The sequence below is a fragment of the Phoenix dactylifera genome, chromosome 9 (genome assembly GCF_009389715.1).
Source record: "Phoenix dactylifera cultivar Barhee BC4 chromosome 9, palm_55x_up_171113_PBpolish2nd_filt_p, whole genome shotgun sequence".
NCBI classification, from domain to species: domain Eukaryota; kingdom Viridiplantae; phylum Streptophyta; class Magnoliopsida; order Arecales; family Arecaceae; genus Phoenix; species Phoenix dactylifera.
This window is the reverse complement of record NC_052400.1, coordinates 4343622-4371003: the sequence shown is the minus strand read 5'-3', so window position 1 is coordinate 4371003 and position 27382 is coordinate 4343622. Positions and strand designations below refer to the sequence as shown.

Genomic DNA, 27382 nt, shown 5'->3' with positions numbered 1-27382 from the left:
GATCAAGAGTTGGTCAAGGATCGAATCAAGGAGGCTTGGAACCAATTTAAGAGTTGAAGACCAGTTGATCGATTGACGTGCATGTGCTTGTAATATGACCTAATTAGAATCCATGATCATCACCTATTTAAAGTTTAGCTTTATTTGATGCTGCGATTATAACTGCCTGTGATGTGCCGTTTGCATGTGATGTGAATGAGTCGGGTAGATAGGTTTACATGTGATGTAGCAAACCCAATGAGACTAAATTAAAACCTCCTCAATCAAGTCGAGAGTGAACCAACATGAGCAAGTCATATTAGATTAATTGATCTAATTGTTGTCTAGGAAAGCATGAAAGGTGGTTACTTAATTAGGACCTTACTAGGGGAGCCTCCCACCTGCTTACCTGGCCAATTGTTCGATTACCTCTTATGAAGAGCTCAAGTTACAAACACTAAGACCTGATTAACCAATATTAAGTCAATAGGTCTTCCACTGTAGTAGAGCTGCTAAGGTCTTTCTGATGTTGATTTGTCTCAGCTGGATACAGTGGGCAAGTTGCATCGGGGGGCTGGACCTCTCTATAGACATGAGATGTTGTAGGGTAAAGGTGGGGTTGGGCACCAATAACTGTTAGGTGAGGACCCAATGACGACTTTATTCCTACGGTTATACAGTGGGTCTGACTTAACTAAGAAATGGGACCAATAACTGTTAGGTGAGGTCTTCATGGCTTAGAGACCAAGTTGCACTGCAACATGCTTGAGAAGCATTGTACAAGAGTTGTACACTCATCCATCTATATGTCACCAATAACTGTTAGGTGAGGTGCCATGTAGATTGGTGAGACCGCAGTACCTACTAGAAACCCTAGTCGCGTAGGATTTCCGTTTTTCTACCAGGGGAGTGTGAGGAATTCGAGAAAATAGTGGGAGGTACATTTGTTCTAAAAGACCCTAGAACAAATAAGGATCAAGTACAAAATTCTAACTAGAATCTTTACTCTATGAGAATTATAATGTCAGCTTCTAGATTTTTAACTCATATCCTATAGAACAACCGTTTGACCAAACCCAATTATAAAGACTGGCTCAGCAAATTTCAAAATAGTTTTGAATTGTGAGAAATTAGGGTATGAGCTAGACCATGGAATCCCTGTATTACCAATCTGTCCGATCACTGATTAGCGTAAGATGCATGCCAAGTGGACGAACGATGACAATAAAGTTAGGTGCTACATAATGACATCCATGTCCAATAAATTATAATGCCAGCATGAGAACATGAAGATTGCCAAGGATACATTAAAACACCTGCAAGAGTTGTATGGTGATCAGAGTCACGCAGCTTGGTTTGAATGTCCAAGAGGCTCTTCAAGGCCAAGATGCGTGATGGGCAGTCTATCCATGATCATGGTTTGACCATGATAAAGGACTTAGAGAAGCTTGAGAAGCTCGGCATGACCATGCACAAGGAATTGCAAACGGATTTGATCCCACAATCCCTTCTAGCTTCATATAAACAGTTTATAGTAAATTATCATATGAACAAGATTGTATGCACTAAAACAGAATTGTTAAATAAATTGGTAACTACCTTAGGGACCTTGAAGAGTTCAAGGGGCATCGTTCTCGCTGTCGAATTGGTTTCTCATTCCAAGAGAGAGTCTATTTGGAAGAAGAAGAAGCCTGCGAAGAAGCAGAAGACTGAGAAAATGCCAAGTAAGGAAGTTCCAAGAAAAAGGCCAATTGCAAGGAAAAATATTTTCATTTGCATCATGGACGGCCATTGGAAGAGGAACTGTCCTACATACACGGAAAGCATAAAAACATGAAGGGTGACAGACCTTCAGAAGGTATGTCAGATATGCTCAGGATACTTAGGGACTGTTACCTGTTGCTAGCAGAAATTTGATTTATGTATCTTGTTTGGCACAGAAAGATTTTTATAAGACTACTGTTCCATTTATTTGAGAAATAAATTGATTCAATGTGGTTTTATGATTGACAGTCTCTATCACATACATATGAATGTATCTGTGAATGCATCTGAGCAAACAGTGAATACCATAGGATCTAATAGATCTAGAAATGAGATAAATCTAAAGTATTTGTGGCACCTCAGGCTTGGCAATATAGGAGAAGACAGAATAAACAAATTGGAGAAACATGAACTTTTGGGCTCATTGACTTTCGAGTCATATTCGATTTGTTAATTATGCCTTCAAGGAAAGATGGCCAAATTATCCTTTGTAGGACACAGGGTGGTCCACTGAAATACTTACCCTAGTACACACTGATATGTGTGGCCCATTCGATGTGCAAGTTAGGGGTTGTAATTTTTACTTCATTTACCGATGATTACTCACGGTATGGATATGTGTATGACACACAAATCTGAAACTTTTGAAAGTTTCAAAGAGTTAAGATATGAAGTAGAAAAATAAACAGAAAAACTCATTAAGGTTCTTCGATCAGATCGAGGAGGTGAACACCTTAATAGAGAGTTTCGTGATTATCTCAAGGAGAATGGTATAGTTTCATAATGGACTCCTTCTGGTACACCTCAGCTCAATGGAGTATCAGAGAGGAGGAATCGGACTCTATTGGATGTAGTCCGGTCCATGATGAGCTTCACTGATTTACCCTTGTTTCTTTAGATAGATGTCCTATTTTCAGCTATTTACTTATTGAATAGAGTTCCCTCCAAAGTCCATTCCTACCACACCATATGAGATATGACATGGTAAGAAACCAAGTCTTGGTCATTTCAAGATTTGGGGATGTCCGGCCCATGTCAAGCGACTATAGGCAGACAAGCTAGAGGAACGGACTATAAACTATAGGGATAGGGAAGGAAGTTTCTCCGACACAACTCCGATCGGAGAAACTTCGGAACAAACAACTCCCCCCGAGGAATATCTAAAACTTAGTCAAAATTACAACGCTAAATCGAAAGTCCTTTTTTTATATACAACACAAAAATATTCCTCCCTTACGATGACAATTAATGCTCGTTTTATAGGATATCCTAAAGAGTCATTAGGATACGACTTTTCGTCCCAAAGGATCACAAAGTATTTGTGAGCCTAGATGCTATCTTCACAGAAAATAGTTTATCCTTGACAGAAACAGTGGGAGGAAAATTGAGCTTGAAGAGAAAGTCTCTAAAACAGCAATGAGCCATTGTTCCTATAGAACTTATTTATATTAAGCCAGTACACGTAGTACCTCCTCCACCTCGTAAATCTAGTAGGATCTCTCGTCCGCCTGAAAGGTACTTAGGTATGCTTACAGAGGATGTAGAGGAAGTGTTCCTCATGGGAGATAGGGATCAAGGTAAGGATCTTAATACCTACAACGAGGTGATGTTAGACATCAATTCCGAGAGATGGCTGGAAGTGATGAAGTCAAAGATGGACTCCATCCATTCCAACCAAGTCTGGACCTTAGTAGATCCACCAGAAGGTATAGTACCTATTGGGTATAAATAGATCTACAAGAGAAAATTAAGTTCGGATGATTAGGTAGAGACCTATAAGGCAAGGCTGGTGGCAAAAAGTTATAGTCAGTGCGAAAGTACTGATTATAAGGATACTTTTCACCTTGTAGCCATGCTGAAGTCCATTCGATATTGCTTGCTATTGCAGCATAATATGATTATGAGATATTGTGATAGTGATCACAAGGTCTGTAAACTGCAAAGGTCCTTCTATGGACTAAAGCAAGCATCTCGGAGTTGGAACACTCGTTTCAACGATATAATCAAATCGTTTGATTTCATCAATAACGAAAAGGAACCATGTGTATATAAGAAAGTTAGTGGGAGGGCTATTGCATTCTTCGTGTTGTACATAGATGATATCCTTCAAATTGGGAATGATATTCCCATACTAACTTAGGTCAAGGTTTGGTTGTGTAAGGAATTCTCCATGATAGACCTTGGGAAGGCATCCTATATCTTGAATTAAGGTCTATAGAGATAGATCTAAAAGGATGCTTGTCCTGTCACAGAATATGTATATAGAGAGAGTGCTGAAGAGGTTTGGCATGGAAACCTCTAAAAGGGGATTATTATCCCTTAGGCATGAAATAAATCTCTCCAAGAAGATGTGCCCCAACACATCTGAAGAGATTCAGCGGATGAGCAAGATCCCTTATGCTTCGGCTATATGGAGCCTCATGTATACCATGCAATGTACGTGACTTGATATAGTACATGCTGTGAGTGTCACGAGCATATATCAGTCAAATCCAGGCAAGAAGCGCAGGATAGCTATGAAGAACAGTCATGAGTACTTAAGAAGAACTAAGGACATGTTCTTGGTCTTTGGAAGAATATCAGAGTTGAAGGTAAAAGGATGCACACATATTGATGATAGAAAGCCTACATTAGAATATGTGCAATGATGGTTCAGTAAATTAGAAGAATTCCAAACAACCGATCATTGTAGATTCTACCTTAGAAGCTGAATGTTAAGCCGTCTCTAAGGGTGCAGTGGAAACTTTTTGGTTTAAGAAGTTCATTGCAGAGTTAGGTGTGATGTCATCAGATGCCATAACACTCTACTGCAATAACAAAGGCACCATAGCACTAGCTAAGGAGCCAAAGGTCTCACCAGAAGTCTAAGCACATAGAGCGGCGGTTTAACCTAATAAGCAACTACCTCGAAAAGAAATAAGTAGAGGATCAAAGAGTAGACTCCACAGAAAATGTGGTGGACCCATTCACTAAGCAAATAAGTCAGCAGAAAACTGAAACGCATCTTGGGAAGATAGGACTTTAAGTTTTTGGCTGATTGGCTTTAGTACAAGTGGGAGATTGTTAGAAGTATGCCCTAGAAGCCAATTAGGCTGACGCATTTTTATTCTGGAACATAAATTATACAGTGTAGATTGGCTGCAGTAGGTTTACTGTAGGAGTAGGGTATGCACCTATAAGGAATCCATCGACCTTGATAGATAAGGAGAGATCCTATGTGATTTATAAGACTGAGTTCGTAAGACCTCGGCCGGGGCAGATTAAATAGTGGACAAAGAGTTTTCCACTCTCGAACTTAAGTCTAATAAATCTTGACATATGATAGACGAAGGGGTTTAACGAGTTATCCATGACCTCCGTCCTGTAGGGATCCACGATAGTAGGTACTGTATCATACGATAACTACACCTAGAGGTTCATTATTCCATTCTGCTGGGTAGCCACTACATGCTGCTAGGTGTCACTGGAGGATGGTGAGACTCATAGGGAATATCTCGATGATCGATAAATCCTAATGAGTTGAGTTGGAATCGTTCCAACCCATTGAAAGGAGTTTTCAATGATATTGTGATAGGGATCGCAATATATCTCACTACCAGTCAGAATAGAACCTATGGGGTCACACACACTAGAAGTATTGACCGATCCGATGGTTGAAATGTGATTATGAATCACGAGTAATCAATTTGATTGATGAACAGTTGAAGAAGGAACAATGGGAATTAATTAATTGGACTTAAACACGAATCCTACTTAGAGTAGGATTTCGGGAGTCCTAATTGGATTAGGACTGGGAATCCTACTTGGAGTAGGACTGCGAATCCTACTTAGAATAGGATTCAAACAATCCTAATTAGATTAGGATTTTGAATTCAATTTGGATTCCTACTTAGAATAGGATTCCTAGAAGTCCTAATTGAATTAGGACTTTGGATTCAAATTAAAGTCCTAATGGGATTAGGATTAAAATTGAATAAATCCTAATTGGATTAGAATTTCTTAAGTCCTAATTAATTATTAATCTAATGAATTAACAAGACTCCTAATTGGATTAGGATTGAAGAGTTCAATTGAGTCAAAATTGCTTTAAGTCCTAATTGGATTAGGACTTACCTAGATTAAACCCAAATTGGTTCATCCTTTGTCCAAGCCTAATTAGATTAGGACCTAACCATGAGTGACCTTCCTAATCCTCCTTAGAGGAGGATTAGGTTAACCATGAAGGAGGGGCACACGCCCCTCCTCCTTTTCCTTGCTTGGTGCGGCAAACAAGAGGGGTCGGCGCCCCTCTTGGAAGGTTATCAAGGAGCTCCTAAAAGTTAGGAGCTCCACTTGCTTATAAAGGGCTACGGGAGGCACCTAGGGCATTGGATTAGAAGCCCTCTCCCTCTCCAATTCGTGGCCACCCTTTCTCCCCTTGTTTTTCAGCCGCAAGCAAGGTGAGAAGAAAAGAAAGCCTGGCGGCCATCTTCTTCCCTCCTCCTTGGTTCCAACGCAGGGAAAAGGAAGTAGGCTGCAGGGGCTTTGATTCTTCTTCAAACTTCATCCTTCTTCTTCCTCCTCCCAAGCACAATCAAAGGTTGATTCAAAGGGAGGACATCAGCCATTAAAAGAAGTCTCTGCAAGGGAGCTAGCACCCCGGTGAGACAAGGAAGCTTTGATCGTATCTCTACTTCGTGTGGATACCCGTAGAGGCCGGACGCGTGAACGGCTTCAAGCGAACCTTCATCCTAAACCACGAACTTCAGTTTGCGGTGATCATCTACCCGCACAAGGTAAAGATCTGATCTTCATAATTAGTTTAAAAGTTTTTAATTCTAATCTATCTACGAACGGTTATTGAACAATGTTCATAGGATGAACGATTGATCCCGCTTATGCCTCTTCCGCTGCATCTGAAATTTTTTGAAATTTTCTGCGGCATGGGCGGGCTCCCAACTATGGACGCGTTCATCGACTATTTGCAGAACGAAGTCCTCCCCGATGATAAGCTTGAAGCCCGCCGAGTTAAGCATCAGGCCTTTCGATACATCTTGTATGATGGCAAGCTCTACTGCAGGTCGTTCACCTCCCCCCTCCTCAGATGCCTCCGTCCTTCAAAGGCGGATTATGCCTTACGAGAGGTTCATGAAGGAATCTGTGGAAACCACCTGGAAGGCCGAGCTCTGGCCTACAAGATTCTGCACCAAGGATATTATTGGCCCACACTCCAAAAGGACGCATCGGATTTTATCCGAAGGTGCGATCGGTGTCAGCGGAACGCCAACATTCAGCGCCGTCCTGCAGTCCCGTTGACCTCGATCAGCGCCCCCTGGTATTCGCCCAATAGAGGATTGATATCTTGGGACCATTTTTTCAGGCCACCGAATAGAGAAAGTTCCTTATTGTCTCCACTGACTATTTTACCAAATGGGTCGAAGCTGAACTGATGGCCCAGATCTTCGAGCCGAAGATGCGAGACTTTGTCTAGAAATCAATAATTTGCAGGTTCGGACTCCTCCGCATCCTCATATCCGATAATGGTTGCCAGTTCGACAACGCTCACTTCAGAAAGTTCTGCTCCGAGCTCGGCATCGACCATTGTTTTACCTCGGTCGCTCATCGGATGAATGAAAAAATCGAGGTGACGAATTGCACCATCCTTCAAGGACTCAAAGCCAGACTCGATCGAGCCAAAAGTCAGTGGGTCGAAAATCTCTACAACGTTCTTTGGGCCTACAGGACTACCTTCCGACTCCCCACTAGCAAGACCCCCTTCAGCCTGACCTACAGGACGGAAGCCATTATCCCCTTAGAGATCGGGTTTCCAACACTAAGGTTAGAAAACTATGATGCTGCTTCCAACTCATCTCAGCTCAGAAACAACTTGGACCTCGTCGAGGAGTCGAGGGAGGCCGCTGGAGTCCGCATGGCGAGACACCAGCGAAAAGGGGCACAATACTACAACTCCAGTGTGAAGACTAAGCTCTTCAAGCTGGGAGATCTCGTCTTGAGGAGAACTGAAGCCCCTCGACCCACCGAGCAGGGGAAACTCGCCCCAAACTGGGAGCGGCCCGGAGCATACAAATTGGAGTCTCTCGAAGGGACCCTCATCCTCCGAAGCTGGAACTCCGAAAATCTTTGGATGTATCATCAATGAGGCCCTCAAGGGTCTTCGCTGTTCGAGAACACAATTAATATCTCCTCACGATTAACCTATTTACGGTTCTCCCCTACTTACTCGGTACTCCTCCTAATCTTAACCCATTTGCGAACTTCAGGATACCCGGCCGAGCTCGGATGCCCCAGCCTAGTTTGAGATGCTCCATTGCGGCAACTCTGAGTTCGGTCTCCATCTCCATCAAAAATTCCGACTAAGCTCGGGATGCCCCGCTGAGCCGACAGCGAGCCCAAGCTCCCTCGGCCTCGGGAAGCATCGCGGGATCGATAGTGAGCCTCTCTCCCTCGACCTCGCGCATGATCCTCCGACTAATGTCGGGATGCCCCACTGCGTCGACCACGAGCCCCAGCTCCCTCGACCACGGGAAGCATCGCAGAGTCGACCTCGCGCATGATTCTCCGACTAAGGTCGGGATGCCCCGCTGCGTCGACCGCGAGCCCCAGCTTCCTCGACCTCGCGCATGATTCTCCGACTAAGGTCGGGATGCCCCACTGCGTCGACCGCGAGCCCCAGCTCCCTCAACCTCAGGAAGCATCCTAGAGTTGACAGTGAGCCTCTCTCCCTCGACCTCGCGCATGATCCTCCGACTAAGATCGGGATGCCCCGTTGCATCGACCGCGAGCCCTAGCTCCCTCGACCTCGGAAGCATCGCAGAGTCGACAGCGAGCCCCAGCTCCCTCAACCTCGTGCATGATCCCCCAACTAAAGTCGGGATGCCCCACTGTGTCGACCGCGAGCCCCAACTCCCTCAACCTCGGAAAGCATCGTAGAGTCGACAGCGAGCCCCAGCTCCCTCGACCTCGCGCATGATCCCCCAACCAAGGTTGGGATGCCCCGTTGCGTCGACCGCTAGCCCCCGGCTCCCTCAACCTCGGGATGCCCTGCTGAGCCGACCGCGAGCCCTCGGCTCCTTCGACCTCGAAAAGCACTCCTGGGCGCTGCCAAGTCGACTCCAAATCAAGTCTCCCTCGACTATGAGTTAAATCTCCCTCGGCCTTGTGGCGATATCTCCACGACTCTTCGCCAACATTCAGTGCTCCCCCGACAACACGCCTCGAGCTGAGTGGAGGCACCTTGCTGAGTCAACCATAGGTTGCTGAAGTCAACCTCAAGGCAGAATCGCTTAGCTCAGCTCAGACAACCCGACCCGAGACACTTAACTCCAACTCCACGAGAGGTACACCCTGCTCGGCACAAATATCTCCCTATGCTTACTAGGTTATATTACATGATGATCAACGGATGAAGCTCGCCTCCTACATGTATCTCCGATGAAGCCTCGACCAGGCTCGGGGCCCCCAGACCGAGGTTGGGATACTTTGCTGAATCGACCACGAGCCCAGCCTCAACCGATCTCGGAAGGCATCGCAGAGTCGAGTGCGAGCCCAGGATCCCTCGGCCTCGCGCACGAGCTTCTGACCAAGCTCGGAATGCTCCACACCACCAATCTCCAACTCGATCTCCACCTGCTTCGGTCTTCTCCAAATGAAGACTCGGCTAAGTCCGAACGCCGACCTAGGTTGAAGTGGCCCGCAACGATGATCTCGAGCTCTGCCCAGTCCCGTCCAAGCTCGGGGATGCCGAGTCATTGGCCACAAACTCAAGTTCCACCTGATGGCGCCTTGACCAAGTTCGAGATCAAAGAGCGTGAAAGCTTCGACGGCAGCCCAACCTCGGCCTACGCTGCTATTGAGCCCGAGCTCAAAGTTTTAACAAGGTTCTTCTAGAAGCCGAGCCCAAGAACTTGGCGAAATTTTCCCGGAAGATAAGCCTAAAGGCTTAGTGGGACTTTTTCAGAGCTTGAGCCCAAGAACTTGGCGAGTTCTTCTAAAGTCTAGGCCTAGAGCCTTAGCATAATTCCTCGGAAAGCTGGGCCTAAAGGCTTAACGAATTCTACCGTAACCTAGGTCTAAAGACTCAGCCGAGTTCGAAGAATTGGTGAGATTCGCCAAATGGGGGTTCAACTCAACCAGCTGATAAGTGCTAAATAATGCATGAATTAATATCTTTCTCCTAGCACTTATCATTATTTTTAATTCATATATTTTATAAATTTAACCAAAAAAATGTGTTACCTTCATCATTGCATTTGAATAAATTATCAAAGGTAATTCGAGTTTTAATTATTTATTTACTGATTAAGCTTAATGTTTGCAGGTTGAGTCAAGCTTAATTAGGTAAAGCCTAAACTGACATTGCATCATTTCACAATTTTACATCTTTCAGAGTCGACTTCAAGAACTCTTCTCCAAAATCCAGTGCTTTCCATTAATTTCTGACTCTTCACAAGTTCAGCTAAATTTCTTCCCACTCGTTCCAACTCTTTTTCCACATGATCCAATTCCTCAAATCCCTTCAGTTATTTGTCTCTCAGATCTCAAAGCATATCATCTATCATCGCACGGATCCCAAAGATCATCCCATCTCCTCCAATTCACACATCATCCCTCACGCCTGTGTTCATCTTCCACGTCATCCTTTTCCTCCCCTGTTTTAGCTTCAAAACAGAGTCCCATGATTCACGGGATGAACCCAAATCTCAGCATTCCATCCAGCCGCTTGCATCCTTATCCCTTCTTCGGAACAAATCCCAACATCCCCTGCTCCGCTAGATCTCAGCCAAGATAGAGCCAAAATCGAATTTCCCAGCATCTCCCAGCTCACTTCATCATCTTCTTCCCAACGAAAGGATCAGCATCCCAGCCGTATCCACCGTTCGCAAGCAACCGTACACATCTTCTTCGCATCCAGCATCATCTTCTCAGCTCACGCGTCTTCCCCGCATGCATCCCATCGTCTCTTCATCTCCACCGCATTGAAGCAATCCGGATTATCTCCCAAACATCCGCAGCCAATCCCGTTCGCAAATCAAGCATCACATTCCGTGTCTCCACCTCCTAAGCTTCCACGAATCACGGACGAGTTCGCACGTTTTCTTCCCCTGTTCCGGAATAGAGCAACAATCCTCTCAACTTCCCACCGTCCGCATGGATCCAGGTCCCATCTCCTCCCACGTCCGGATACTCCGTGATCCACCCCTATCTCGTGGCCAGCCAGATGAGCATCCCAGACTTCACGGAAACAGCCCCTGCTCCGTGTGCCTTTCCCAACCTCCGGATGAGAGCAAGCAGCTGTCTTCCACATGTTCGTCTTCCCATCGTGAGCTTCACGACCGCGGATCCAGCTAATCAAGCCAAGCATCCTCCCGATTGCTTCCAACCTTCCATTATTCACGGGATGAATTCCAGCTCCCAGCAACATCACACATCTCCTCTGCGGCCAACCAAGATTCCGAACTGCCCGTGAGGATCAGATCAAGCAACCTGTGCTTCCAGCGCCCAAATCAAATCTTCTACGCGTCTCGCCCGTTGCCGTTCCTCCACCCTTATCTCTTCACTCGGGAAGCTTATCCTCTGCACAGAGAATAGGGAGGCTATAAAAGGAGAGTTCTCCTTGGGATTTCATTCCTTCTTCCCCAACTGGGGGCTGCTCCATCAAGCTTGGTTCCGAGCCGAAGCACTTCGGAGGCGGAGTCCTACGGGAAACAGAGCAGGGAGAGAAGTTTGGGTCTTTTTGGGAATGTCTTCTCAAAAGAAAAAATAATGAATTGCTAGAGAAGGAAGGAGAGATCCAGGGAAGGAAGGGAGAAAAGAAGAAATGGGAGCCCATTGCTGTGCCATTGCTGCTGTCGCCCACGACTCCATGGAAGGCCGATCTCCTCTCTAGGGCCAGATGCAGCCCTAACAAAGGGCTAAGGGTTTTATATTTTTAATTTTTATTCTTGGAGTTATATAAACTTTATTTTGCTCTTAATGAATATTTTATTTCATCTCATATTTAATTTCTGTGATTTTAAATATGACGTTTATACAACTGTTCCTCATGATCACTAAATAAATATGAGATAGTTCATACTTAAGGAAGATGCAGTGTCCGGCCACATTAGTTTAGGATAGACATTTCATGCTAACTGAAGATGGATTATTCCCAAATTGCTTTTGTGAATTTCTATTTAAATATTTATTAGGCTTGTAGCCAATTTGCATGTTAATCCAAGAATAAATTAAAATACAATTAATCCTTATTCCGATGTTAGTGGTGAATTTCTTGCCCTAGGTTCCCTCAAACTGATAACATTTTAATTACATTTTTTATTAAATTTCTTAGTTTAATTTTCTTCACAAACTCTTCCTTTTAAATATTTTTATTTTTAAGAAAACAACCATACCCCAATCCCTGTGGATCGATATCCGTAATCACTATCCTACCAGATACGTGCTATTGCGTGGTTTTTAAAGTTGACTATCACCAGCCGGGATAAAAATTCATCAATTATGCAAATAGAAGCAAACACAAATACACACGGAGTCTGAAAGGAAGATGCTTCATTAATTGAAAGCTCGAAGGATGTGTACAAGTTTTGATTTTGAGGACCGACTCGTCTGGCCGCACAATGGCCGTAGAGGCCGACCTCATTTACAAAAGAAAAAGAAAAAAGAAAGAAAAAAAGAGGCTAAGTCCTAAGGGACAGCAGCCGCTCCGGCATCCACAATAATCACGTGGGGGTCCTCGACGGAGTTTGCCTCAGGACCATCCGCGGTAGCCTCGGACGGGGCTTCACCAACAGCCTCGGGAGTGCCCCCAGCGGCTTCCCCAGAAAGAGCCGCCCACGCTGTCTGCTCGGCCGCATCAGTCTCAGCCTCAAGAATTGCGGCAATGTTGCTGGTCCCATCGTCAGAGCTTCCGGGCTTGCTCTCGTCTTTGTCGACCCCCATCCTTGGCCGAATGCCCTTGAGGTCGAGCTGGGGGCAAAATCGCTGCATTTGCCTCCGGAAGTTCTCGAAGCCGTGAATGAATCCGTCCATGGCCTCCTCCTCCATTAAATCACGGAACTCTTCCGACTCCTGAAAGAGTAGCACCGTGTCTCGGACCTCCTCTAGTGCCCTTTTTTCTCGAGCCTCGAGCTGGTCGATCTTCAGGCGGAGGACCCCCTCCTCATACTTACGGCCGGCAATCTCGGAGCGAGCCTCGACTAGACGCGCCTCGGAGGCGCGCAGCTCCGACCTCACCAAAGCGTGCGAGGCCTTCTCCTCCTCGAGCTGGTCGATCGCTGATCGCCGCACAGCTTCGGCAACCTCCATCCTCGCGACGGCCTCCCTCCATGCGGCCTCGGACTCGGCGAGCCTCTTCTCGGTTCTCTCCTGCTGCCTTTGGCTCCTTCGAGCCTTCTCCTGGCACTCCGACGCTATGAGCACCAGCATGTCGATCTCATGAAGATGCTGCAAGAAAAAGTTGATGATGAGTAAAGGTCAAGGAGATGCAAAAATCGGGGCAAAGAAATAAAAATAAAAAACAACTTACTCGGATGGCAGTACAATAGATCTGATCGACAAGGCTGCTGGGATCGATGGTCTCGAACTCAGCCCGGTCAGCTGGGAGCAACGTGCGGTGAAATATTTTGCGCGCGACATTGCTATCACGGAGGGCCGAATCACCCTCTCTGGTCGGAGACTCTGGGCCATCAGGCCCCCTCTCGGAGCGGCCTCTGACCCCGGGCGAGCTTGGGACGTCGGCCCTCGACGAGCTTCACCGGCCCGAGCTCGGAGCAGAAGGATGAGAGGGGCTTGGGACCCTAAGGTCGTGGCTCAGCTCGAGACCTGAGCACCGCAGGCGGACAACTTGCCGATCCGGCCGCTGGGAGATGGGGGCCGGGCATGCTGGGGGGGCCGAATCCCTTGCCCCCTAGAGCCCGAGCCCACGAGCTCGACAGATGGAGTTTCCTTCCAGACAAATCCGGAAGTCCTAGCTTCAGGACCCGCCCTCTCGGCGGGAGCGGAAGTTGAAGCCAATTTGGCCTTCTTCTTCGGCTCGGGAGGAGCCCCACGAGCCTCGGCCGCCCTCTTCTTATATCGGGCGAAAAGAGCTGCATTACTGGTCACCATCTGAGCGACGTCTGAAAAAGAGGAAAAATCCCAATGTCAAGTCAGCAAAAAAATGATGATAAAAAAGAAGGAATAAATAAGGCAAAGGATGACAAGACAGGTGAGGAGCAGTGTAGCTGCCCTTACCCTCGGGGCGCACCGAGCTCAGGCCAACATTCACCAGGGCCTCCTCGCTCAGGAGATTGTTCAGAAGAATGTCTCCCCCAAGGCCATGAAGAGCGTCGACGATCCTCTGCTCGTCCGCCGAAAGTATGGGGGGCTTGTTAATGGCCCTGAGCCGAGGATGGCCCCATCTTGGGTCAAATCCCCTCGAACGCTCGGAGGAAAGAAAGAAAAATTTTCCCTTCCACCCACGAATGGAGGAAAGGGCACCTCGGAAGAACGGCCTACCGCCCCGAAGAGCGAAATAGAGCCATTCCCTATCCACCGGGCTGGACTTCAGCATGAAGCACCAGCGGAAGACATTCACCGAGGTCGGTATCCCGTGCGCGAGGCAAAAGGACAGGAACCCGATGATGGTTCTCCACGAGTTCGGAGCAAGCTGTGCTGGGATAAGCTGATACGCTACTAGGAGCTCGTTTACGAACTCGTGTAAAGGGAACCGCAGGCTGGCCCAGAGTGTCTCTATGTACACCTCGATCCGACCTGGAGGAGGTCTCGTTACCTGGTCCTCCGACCCTGCAGGCTCAAGACGAAACCCGCTCTGAGGGAAGAACCGGGAGCGGATCAATTCTAACTCCTCCTCGGTCAAGCTGAACCCAACTTCGTCCGAGCCGCGACCCATCCCCAAGAGGAAAATGAAGAAGAAAGAAAAAGAGGAAGAAGCAGAAAAACAAAAACCCTCCGAGCAAACATGGGTAGAAAACCTACCATGGGTTCCACCGGAAATGCCGCTGACCACAAATAAGGGACCAAAACAACCGTTGGAAATCGCCTTAAGGCACCGTTGGGAAGAACTGGGCAACGGCTGGAAGAAGGAGGAGAAGAAAAATGGAGGAAAGAGAAGGCGACAGCAGCGGCGGCCAAATAAGGGCTTTTAGGGCCAAGTCTGGGGTTTATATAGACCCTCCCGACAGCCCAGATCGGCAGGACCAGATCCTGCCTTCCGTCCAGATCGCGCCACATGTCAGCTCCGAAAATCGAAGCGGCATATCAACCTGGATCAACGCTTTAAAAGCGGAATCGAGGCGGCATCCCGTCGAATCCCGGAGCCTCATCATGAGCCCACGGCCCGGAGCAACCTCGAGAAGCAGAAGGGCGTCGCCCCAGCAACAACCCCTCGAGGCGCCCGACCTCCAAGCGCCCGATCCCGAGGCGCCCGACCTCAAGGCGCCAGATCTCGGCATCCCCGACTTCGAAAGGTCGAACCCAGCTCAGCAGGCCAAGTCGATCTCGGAAGGCCGAACACAAGCCGACCTCAGAAGGCCGACCGTGTCATTCACCTGCTGCGGCCATGCCCTGCAGCAGCTTCATCGCACCATGCTTCGCTCACTAGCTCAACCAGGAACCATGCCCTGCTACAACCGTCAGCAATTAATGCGCATGGTCTCCACAGATTTTCGGCTTACTCAATAATTAATGCACATGGTCTCCACAGATCTCCGGCTTACTTAACAATTAATGTGTATGGTCTCCATAGATCTCCTGCTTGCTCAAAATCTCAGGTCATCTACGGCAACTAACTGATTCACTTAACCACGCTCAATCATGACGGCGACTTATTAATTTCGTCCAGTCACTTCACAGGTAACCCCATATCCCTCCTATAAGAGGGGAACCTCTTTCCCTACATCGGGGACTTCTGACTTTGAAACTCTACCTGCAGTCTCTCTCTCTTTTTCCACAAAAGCCCCCTCTGACTTAAGCATCAGAGGGCCGGCACCGGAAACCCCGGCCACCGACTTCTTGCAGGTCCCCCGGAGGATGCAGTCCGCCGACATACCGTCTGCACCGGAGCTCCTCCTTCTCAGCCAAGTGGCCACCCCCGGGTCCAATTTCCAGCAACAAGTAGAATACCTTCTTCTATAGAAGTCTTCGCAGTGTAATAAAAGTGCAATTATGGTTTCTATAGTAATTTTTAAATTTTTAATTGAATAATGTTCTAAATTTTTAAATAAATAATCTTATAAGGGTTATTTTTTAAATTGAAAACTGAGAAATTAAGTCACTTTATATAATCAGGGATTTAAGGATTTTTAGAGAGTAAGGATTATGGTATGTGCTGGGCCGGGCGAGAATGAGACCCAAAATGCAGAAGGCTTTATGTCCCTGGCGTGGCCCAACCCAAAGTATATAATAAGATCGGCCCCGTCCCCGGTCCCCGGTCCCAAGCCAGCTGGCCCCCTAGGATCCGGTTGTATCCACCCCATATCCTAGTGCTAGGGTTTTAAGGTCAGGGCATTTCTGGGTCAATCTCCCCTCCTATAAATCCCACCTCTCCGTGCGCTTTGGCTCGCGCTTCCTCCGGCGGCCACGAGACGAAAGCTGTATGCTTCTCCGCTCTCCTACTTGAGATCCGATGTAACGACGCAAAAATCTTTCGTCTTGTACTGTTGATTGTTCGTTCATTGGGAGCTGGTGGGTGTCTCCGATGATGATCAAAAGAAAAATTTTCGTTCTTCCGAGGGTGGTGGTGATGATCCCCATCCGTGCGGAAAGCTTATGGAGACCTGAACTGAGGAGACCCATCCATCAATTGAAGTCATGCTATTTGTTTTCTTATTTTTCTTGAATATTTGATCTTTTTTTTTTTTGTTTAAATATGGTTTCCGGTGATGATCAGAAAAACTTTCGTTCTTCCGAGGTGTTTGTTATACAATGCGGAAGATTCATGGAGACCTGAACTGAGGAAACTTGTCTTAGGTTTGTGTTTTTGATATTCTTTGTGTTCAATAATGCCATTACTGTGCTCTTTGAATCCCTGGGAAGATCAGTTTGTGAGATTAAAGTAGTGGGCTGACATCCTTTTGATGAATGGAATAATCTGTTTCTGAGGGATTTATTTGCACTTGTATTCGAGGTATCATTTGTTATTATGGGAGAACATTGTTCCCTTTTCTTTTTCAAGATCTTTTTTTTTTTTTGCGGGGGGGGGAGGGTGGTTGCTTACTAAAGCTTATCTTTTCTAAAGCACCCTGGCGAAGACTTGCCAACTTGTTATCATTTCATGGTGTCCTGTTCCGATCTGGGTTTTTCTCTTTTCTCTAAATTTCTATTGAATTGATCTTCCACTATTTTAAATTATTAATTCGCATTTTTCTTTCACTAATTTATTTCTTTGACATGGTTATCAATTTGTGCTGTTCTAGTCGATCAACCATACTGGTTTTTAGTATTGATTTATTTTGTCGTACTTAATTACTTTAGAAAAATCTATGATTAAAGTGTGTGGCCTTTTTAGATGAAGGGGTCTCTTATCGATCACGTTCAAGTAAAAAATTCACCTTTTATTGATTACATTCGTCTGTAATTCCTGATCGTGGTCAGATTTTCCATTGGTAGAGTATGCTCGCCCTAGGATGGATCTGTTTTTGAAGTTTTTATAAATATCAGTTTAATGTAACTTATTGTAAAATTATAAGATCCAAATTACTGTAGGATTTATAAAAATACATGACCTTTACAAATTCAATAAACATTATTTTCATTTGGTCGTGGTATCATGCCTCAGAGGCTCCTTGTTCAATTTTGAATGAGTTTAAAATCAAATTCAGGGCCCAACAATGCAAATACAATGTCATATTAATGTCATCCTTGTGATTAGGGCCGTTCTTTTTGCTACTAATTAATTGGCTATGGTTTTTTTCACTTGTGAAAGATCAAAATTATAGCTCTCAAGATGCATTTAGACTATTTTTGTGATGATACTGATTTCTTTGTTTTTCATTTTGCTATTCAGGTAAATTTTTATGTATTTCTCCAGTTAATAAGTTGGCTGAAACTTTTTGTATTTAATAAATTGTTAAGGAGTATTTATATAACAATATTTTTAAGTATGTTGCATTGATATCCTATGCTTATAGCATGTTCTAGATTTGCCAGAATGCAACCTTTTGCATATGCATGTTCTTTGATATCCTGTGCATCACTCTATTGAACTAGTTCAATATGGTGAATCATTCCATGTCCGAGCTCCCAGTGATTGAACATAACATCAGTTTCAGCCTTGTCTGAACAATATATTGATGTTGAAATCTCAAATTTGTTCTGAGGGAGCTAGTTACCTGCCCCACAACTCAACTCAACTAAGCCTTAATTCCAAGCTAGTTGGGGTCCTGCTACATGAGTCCTTTTCCTCTATTCCGCGCAGCTACCTGTTTTAATGCACGAAATATGAAATAGGTAGTCATGCTTCCTTGCTATTTGCATTTTTTTGTTGCTTATCTTTTAGGGTTCCATAATGGGTTGAAGACGTGCCTGCTGATACTGACAGATCAAAAACAAGCCCTATCCAAAGTCAAGATACTGCTGTGGTGTTCTTGCCCCAAGATAAGAAGAAGGGTGCTGATGAATAAGAAGGGTGCTGATGAGTTCCCCTTCTGTGTACACCTTGTCAGGTGGGAGAAGGAGAATGTGTCCCGTGAAGCTCTTGAGGCTGCTTGAATTGCCTGGGGCAAATACATGCCAAAATAGGCTGGAATGGATGCCTTACACCTTTGAGCGAAGTTTCACCTTTTTCATGTCCTGCACATCAACAAGATGCTTTCATATCCTGGAGCTGATAGGCTCCAAACTGGCATTAGAGGTGCTTTTGCCAAGCCTCAAGGGACTTGTGGCTGGCGATCATAGGGTAGATCTTGTTGTCTGTGCGGAAATAGCAACGTGCTTAGGTGCATGAGTCTCTAAGAAGTGCAAACTTAAAATTCCCTGCCAGGTTGATCATTTGCAAGCAGGAAGTGGGGCTTCAACAAGTTCGGCAGGACGGACTACCTGAAGTTTAAGGGAGAAAAGAGGATTGTGCCAGATGAGGTCAATGCGAAGCTTCTGAGCTGTCATGGGCCGCTGACCTTCAATATTTGAATGGCCTTTCTGGTGGAGTTCTCAACAAATCTCCAGACATATATGTTGGTTTTATTATGCAGTATTTACAGCTCTGCTATGTTGCAAGCTTTTGGCTTGGTTCAAATAGTATGCATTGTATTCTTGATTGTTTGCAAATTGTTTCACATTTCATTTAGGATTGATCTAATCAAATTTAACTGAATCATCTTGATGAAGATTAAGTTACTCCTCTTTTATTGTGGAATTTCAGAACCATAAGATTATTTTTCAAAATTGCTTCCAGTCATCTATTATATGGTTGATATCAGGAACTTACCACTTTTACTTGAAGCTTCTTGCTTTGTCAGGTAGGGCAGCTCTGTTGAATTTGTAGGAGGTTGTTCGATGTTCTTGGGAAGGTGATACTGTCCTTATGTTGGTAGTTGAAGACCTAGTGGTTGATTCAGGACATGACAGCTTATGTGGAATTATCAGCTTAGGTTGTTTAACCTGCAGTTTGAGAGGGAATCTATGGATGGTGTAAATTCTACTGCAATTTTCTTGTTATAACAGCCTATATTGTTTCAGAGAATCTCCGGTGGTGATTAAGTGATTCTACTGCCATTTTCTTGGGTGTTAAAACAAAGTGGTATCTTCTGCAGTTGCAATATTAGTTGACTTAGGTCTTGTTTGGGAGAGCTGTTAGTAGTAGAGCTTTTAAAAGTAGAGCTGTTGGAAGTAGAGCTGTTGGAAGTAGAGCTGTCTGAAGCAGAGCGTTTATAAAAATCTGTTTGCTGTTTGGTAACTAACTATGACACTTTAACATGTGTTTGGTAAACAAATTGAAAAAGTACTTTTGTGTGATAAAATGATCATAAAGGACATTACCAATATTATATAACAGAGCATAATAAAATATAATATATATTAATATATAAATGTATGATATAGTATAATATTAATGTAATGTAATATAATATTATTATAATATAGTACTATAACATTATGTATTATAGAATAATAATTTAATATAATATTAAATTATTTAACATAACATATCAATGTATTATGATATAATGTAATATAATATTATATTTATAGTATAATACAATAATAAATATATAAAATATTATAATTATGAGTGTAAATTAATTTTTCATCCTTCTAATGACCATTTATCTCTCTAACAAATTTTCTAGCTAGGTGATAAAATTGATTAAATAATTACTAATATTTATTTTTATTTATTTATTTATTTAGATCAGATTATTTGTCACTCACTCATTATTTTTTTATTTTATTTATTTATTATTTTATTTCATTAAATATAAAGGGGTTGCCAGCCATGGGTGGTGGTCGGCATGGTGGCTGCCATCGTGGGCAGCCATGAGCTCCCAAAATAAAAAAAAAAGAAGAGGAACAAGGAACAAAGGCGGCAACATTGAGAGGAAGAAGATGTTAGGATCTGTCACATGTTGCAGAAAAATTTCAAAAATTTTCAAATCTGCAGCAGGAGGGCATGCGCAAGATCTGTTCATCGTATGAACGTATTTTAAAATATTTCGTTTGTAGATAGATTAGGATTAAATCTTTTAAACCATTTTATATTATTAAGAAGATCATATCTTCATCTTGTGCGGGTAGATGGTCTCCGCAAATCTGATTTACGTGAATTTGTTGAAGGTTCGATGGAAGCCGCACACGCGTCCGGCCTCTACGGGTATCCACACGAGGTATAGCATCGATCGATGTTTTTGGATCTTCTCGGGATGCTAGCTCCCTTGTAGAGATGGCTTTTGATGACTGATATCCTCTCCTTCGAATCAACTTTTGATTGCCTTGAGAGAAGGAATAAGAAAGAAGGTTTAATGGAAGATGAACAAAAAGCTTCGCAGCCTTTCTCCTTTCTTCACGTTGGAACCAAAACAAATGATGAAGGAGGCCACGCCAAGCTTCCTATTTTTCCTAGGTTGCTTGCGGATGAAAGGAGGAAGGGGAGAGGTGTTGCTTATGGCTGGAATGAGGAAGAAATTCATAAAAATTCGCAGCCCCCTTTGAACCCTCTTTTATGGCATGTGAGGATAGAGATGAGCTCTAAATTTTAGGAGCTCATTTTTATCCTTCCATATTTCAAAATAGGAGGGGCGTACGCCCCTCCCTCTTCTCTCATTTGGTTGGCCCCTAGTTGATCAAATTAAGTAGGGAGGGTTGGGTCCAAAGGATGGATCCAATCCTATTCAAAATAGGATTATGTACTGATGACCCAAAGATTGATTCAAAGATTGATTTTGATGATCACAAAACCTTGAAGTATAGATACTAATGTTTATGTTGCAAGGAGAAAGATATTTATTTTGCAAGGAACATAGCAAGTTGGAAGAACACAAGAAGGCCTCCAAAGCTCTCAAGAAAAGTTGGAAGAAAGCTACAATTTATTGGCTCAAGTTTAAAGTTCAAAGGATTCAAATTGGAGGAGCAAATTCAAAGGAAAATTCAAAAGAATAGTCTTCGAGTCGACTCCAGAGTAGAACGAGTCGACTCCAGGGAGTAACAGACAGAAAGACAGAGAAGCTATTTTGGACCCTGAGAGGCGAGTCGACTCCTGAAGAACTCGAGTCGACTCCAATAGCTGGCAAGTCAACACCTAAGGAAAACAAGACAAAAGTCAGAGAGCGATTTTCGACCCTGAGATTCGAGTCGACTCCTGTGGAACGCGAGTCGACTCCAATGGTTGGCAGGTCGACTCCAAAGAAAGCGAGAGTCGACTCTTAGTGGAACACAAGGAAAAAGTCAGAGAGCAGTTTTCGGACTCTGAGATCCGAGTCGACTCCCAGACAACTCGAGTCGACTCCAAGGCAGCGCTACACCAAAATGGCAGAAGGCTGTGTTTCGGAAACTGAGAGCCGAGTCGACTCCGGAACAGTTTGAGTCGACTCCAAGACCAGACAAGCCAAAAATGCAGAGGATCAGTTTTCGGGCTCTGAGAGCCGAGTCGACTCCAAGAGAATCCGAGTCGACTCGAGGAAGAAAATCAGAAAGAATGTCCTCTGAATTCATGGGATGAGCCGACTCTGAAAATGCCAAGTCAGCTCCAGATGTTGGCGAGTCGACTCCGGGTTAAGTCGAGTCGACTCCCAGTCGAGGATGCACAATAATTCAAATTTGGAACTGTGGCCGAGTCGTCTCCAGTAAAGCACGAGTCGACTCCTGCAACAGACGAGTTGACTCCTGATCGCGCGAGTCGACTCCGATCCCAACGGTAATATTGTCAGGAAGTGCAGACTGTGTCCAACGGCTCTATTTTTGTCTCTAACGGCTATATTCTTGTTTCCACGCCATCAAAAGCTATAAAAACAAGAGGAGAGCTAGGGGAGAAGTTATGGAAGTGGGAGAGAACATTTAGGAAAGAGATTTCAAAGAGATTAAAAGGGAAATCTCCCATAAGCACAAAAGGGCCATTCAAAGCAAAATAGAGAGAAGAAGAGCATCCAAGTGAATCACAAAGCTTCCTCTTCATCCGTGTGCTGCCTCGGTGATCCTCTACTTCGTGCCAAATCAGAAGAGGGTCAAGTAAAGAAGAAGCCGAGCTCCTTCATCTTCAAAACTCGGTTGAGGGCTTCTCTTTACACTGTTTTGTTTATATTGTTATATTTGCTTGTTTAAGAAGCTTTGATTTGTTTTAAACTTTGTTTTTAATATCTTGTAACTTGATTCAATCAAGGGATTGAATCAAGGGGTTAAGGTTTGTTGGTGAGCCAAAGGAAAAACCAACGGTGTTAGGTTGGTTGGTGAGCCGAGGGTAAAACCAACGTGTAAGGGTTCGATTGTGATCCCGGGAAAACAATCGGGGTGGTTCTAGTCGGTGAGCCTGGGAAAACCGACCGAGTTCGTTGTGCGCTCGTAAAACAACAAGTTGGGTTGTGAGCTTGTAAAACAACCGGCTGTAATCTGTAGGATTATAGTGAAATTCCCAAGAGGTCTTGGGGAGTGGATGTAGGTGCTGGGGTGCACCGAACCACTATATGTTTGTTGTGTTTGTAATGCCTCTTGTCATTGTCTAACTAACACACTTACTTACTTAGATAAATTGCTTGCTTAACTCTTATCCGCACATCCTTTAGTTGCAAGCATATTCAATCAAGTCACATTCTATACATCAAACTGTTGCTAAGTTTAACTTTCACTGTGCATCTATACAACTTAGCATAATTAATCAAAAACTTTAAGAAGTAGGTTAAAAGATTTAAAAGACCCAATTCACCCCCCTCTTGGGTTGTATCTACTGGGCAACAAGTGGTATCAGAGCGGGTGCTCTAAGTTTAATTATTGATCTCACGATCAAGAGCCAAAGATCATGACAACTCAAATAGATAGTTTTCTAGGAGAAGAACAATCAATTGATACACCTCCACTATTTAATGGCATAAACTACACACATTGGAAAATACGCATGCGCATTTTTATTCAATCACAAAACTATTATTTATGGAAAATTATAATAAATGACCTTCACACACTCTCTCAAACTATTAATGAAAAGGACTTAGCACAATTGAATGCTAATGCTATGAACATATTATATTGTGCTATTCAAGAAACGAAGTTTAATGAAATTTCTGCATGCTTATCTGCTAAGGAGATCTGGGATACTTTAGAAAATATTTATGATAAATCTCAGATTAGCTCACATGTGCTTCAATTACCTACTAACAATGAGACTGCAGAAGAAGGTGTTGAATCTCCCACCTCAGTCGAGTCGACTCCAAGTATTCCAGAGTCGACCCTCAAGTTAACCGAGTCGACTCCAATAAGGTTCGAGTCGACTCCGAGGCAAATCAGCTTCCTAAAGACAAAGAAGAAGAGGAAGCAAGAAGAAAGGAAGAAAGAGATAAAAAGGAAGAAAGCCTTGACCAAGAAAGAGTCAAGCAAGAAAATAAAAGTTAGGAGCAACAATGATGATATTAGCTCCAAGGAACTACAAGAGGTAACTAACTTGTGCTTTATGGCACAAGAAGACAAGGTAAAAACTGAATCTTCTCTTACATCAAATGTTTTTCAAGAAGAATTCTCTAATGATGAATTATTAAATGCTTTTCATGATTTGTATGGTGAATGTAGAAAATTAGCTGTGAAGAATAAAAATATTAAGAAACTAAATTTGAAAATTTCAAAAGAAAGAAATTCTAATGATGAAATACAAGATAAACTAAATTCTGAAAATGAAATCTTAAGGTCAAATTCAGAACAATTGATTCAGAAAAATCAGAATTTAATTAAAGAAAATCAAAACTTAAGTAAAGAAATCAATCAATTAAGATCTTTTATTAACAAATTCACTGTAAGTTCAGAAAGATTAAAAATGATGTTTGAAAGCCAACATGCTGATTTTGATAAATCAAAATTTAGCTTGACTCCTTCACTTAGTCATAAATCTCTAGGGAAAAAGGTTATCAATTCACCAAGCAAACCATTAAATAAGATAACTTATTTCAAAAATGAAAAGAATGGGCATAACAACTTTACCTATCGTTCTAACACAATTAAATCAAATGGTAAAGTTATTACTATCAAACAGATTTGGATTCCAAAAGGAACCATTTGTCCTAACTCTCAAGGATCCAAGCAAGCTTGGGTACCCAAAATGAAAATATGAGGATGTAGACATAGATGTGCCAAGATACCCATGAAACAAATAGATTCATACAAATGGGTGTTCTAGACACATTGAAACTTAAAATATACTTATGAAAAGTAATTTTAAATAATAATAATAATGAAATCAGTAATCCTTGCATTTCATCATTATTTTTGTTTTAGTATTTGATTAAAGTATGAATTGCATGTGTTGATCAATTTTGTGATATAGAAAATACTTTTGGAAATATAATCAAATCACTTCATTTTATAGGATACTTTACTCACCATTGGATAAAGTTGCTAAATGATTAATCATTATTAAGATTAATTCTATGAATTCTCTATATGCTTGATTGAGAGTTTTTATCCATGGCATTATTGTTTATTGATCATAGATATGATAATGTGTACTTGGTATGCTTTTGAATATATGCACTATGAATACCAAGATTAAAGAAACCATCCTTGGCACATAGAATCAACTCATGCTAGTATGTACTTAATCTCAAAAGACCTTGCCATAGGCTTACTTAGATTATCTACTTAAAGGTCAAAGTTTTGCTATGCATGCTAACTAAGGAAACAAACAAAAATCATTTCTAAATCTAAAGATGTTGTTTCCATCTCTAAGTTTTCAAAAGCTTACATTGGATTTGTTCTTGGAAAATAAAACTGAAGTATTTTTCTGTATTTACTAAATCTTGTAAAAGCGTTTCAAATGAAAAAGGTTTCCAAACTGTGAAGATCATGGCACAGTGTTGAAAACCAAAATCCTGATTAAGGTTATACAGAAAATAATATTAAATTCAATTATTTCAGCTCCAAGGACATCATAAGTAAAATAGGGTTAATAGAATTCTTGAAGAAATGAAAAAGACAATTATGTATGATAGTCATCTACTTAAATAATTTTTAAAAGACTATCATCACTGCTTGTCATACATATGATTTCTATTAGATCTATTTTTGATGAAAATTTTGATCTTCTGAAAAATGGAAAATGAACCATTGCATATCTTTCATATTTTTCAGTCGTACATGTTATGCTTGATATGCTCTTATGAAAATAATGCCAAATCTGATAGAGATATGTCTATCCTTAGATATCATTCATCAAGCAATGCATATAGAATATTCAATGAAAAGTTTTTAGTTGCAAAAATATCAAGTCATTTTATTCTTTATGAGACTAATGATTTATTATCAAGATACTAAAATTAAATCATGTATGTATATGGTTAATATTTTACATATAACAATCTGAAAACTTGTTAATAATTATAACCAAATTAAGTTTTTCAGAAATGCACTTAATGAAGAAAAACTGATGACTACTAAAAGACTAAATCAAGAAAAGATGAAATAGATCTTGATAAGATTCTTGCATGACTAGAAGTAAAGATCACCATTATCATTCGTTTGCTTCATGAGCTTTATATTCTGTCAAATGAATGTGTAGAATTCACTCCTATGTGGTTATTTCATTAAAAAGAAGATCTATGTAAAATAACCACCATATTTTTAAAAAAAATTACACATTACATATATGATAAGGCAATGTGTGATTTGGAACAAGCATCAAAAGCATGATATAAAAGCTTAAGTAACCTTTTTGATAGAGAGTAATAGTGATAAATCTATGCATCAAAAAGAAGAACTTGTGATATCTTATTTGCTCAAAGTATGCATTGATGACATCATTTTTGGTTCTACTAATGAAGAGTTATATGAAGATTTTACTAAGTTCATGTAAGGTGAGTTTGAAATATGTATGATGAATGAATTAACATCTTCTCTCAAACTCCAAATTAAGACAAACAAGAAAGGGGATCTTCATTGACCAACGTTAGTCCACAAGAAAACTCTTATAGAAGATTGGCATGAAGAAGGTATATCTATGACCCCATCTTGTAGAATTTGAAAAGGATGAGCAAAGTAGATCTATTGTTTTAAAGCTGTATTGAAGCATGATAGAATAATTATTTTAGCATACAGCTAGTAGACCAGATTGTATGCTCATTATGTGATCTTGTGCAAGACTTCAATCTAACTTTAATGAATCATATTTTATTGATAACAAATAAATCATAATCAGAATTTTGATAGAAACAACTGTTTAGATAAAGTTGATTAAAACTTAGCTAACATGTCTTATTAATAATTATCTTAAGCAAATAGAATCTAAACTAAATTGATTTTGGAAATAAGAAATTAATTTGACCTTGATAAATCTTTCTATTGACTCACATGCTTATCCTTGAACTATCTTGGTTAATGAAACTATCTCTTTAGTTCAAGTGATATGTACTTACTTATATTTAAGCAATCTCTTGAGTATAGTGACTCAATAATCAACTATTGTCTTATCTTATATTGAGTCATCTAGTTAGAAATATGTTGGACGAATGGTTTGTATCTTAAAGAAACTAAAGACTTTCTTTCAAGAAAGAAAAGGAGTTTGTTAATAATGCAGAATCCTTGAGCAAGAAAATGAGTGATTTCAACTTGAAGGACACCTCCACATAAGATACAATAAACATTCACATGCAAACAAGAGAGAGGATCTTCTTCAACCAAAAGTTCACACATAAGAAATTTAGTTTGGCTTGAAGAATATATATAATGAATAGGTAATTTTAGATACCTTTCTCACAAATTAATTGAGCAAAGTCAATAACTTAAATCTTATGATGGTATGATTAAATTCTTTAATTATTAATTTTTGATATCATGTCTATATGTGTATTGACTGACTTATACTTTTAGAAACTGTTTCATGGTTTGCCCAAACTAAATGATTTCTTAGCCTATATCATAACCATGAAATACACAAGTATATGCTTAAAATTTTGGATGTAAAATAACTTGTGAGAAGTTATGAATCCATGAGCATAATGAAAATGTTGTTTGCATGATATAC

General features: G+C 42.1%; 2 non-coding genes and 1 pseudogene across 2 annotated transcripts; all 3 read left to right on the top strand.

Moving 5' to 3' along the window:
• Window positions 1–16188: 16188 nt before the first annotated feature.
• On the top strand, window positions 16189–19067 carry LOC120111849 (annotated as a pseudogene).
• Window positions 16429–16529, top strand: LOC113461512. The gene has a single exon (XR_003383790.1). It is a non-coding gene; the product is annotated as a small nucleolar RNA Z159/U59 (small nucleolar RNA).
• Window positions 16610–16698, top strand: LOC113461513. The gene has a single exon (XR_003383791.1). It is a non-coding gene; the product is annotated as a small nucleolar RNA Z159/U59 (small nucleolar RNA).
• Window positions 19068–27382: the final 8315 nt, after the last annotated feature.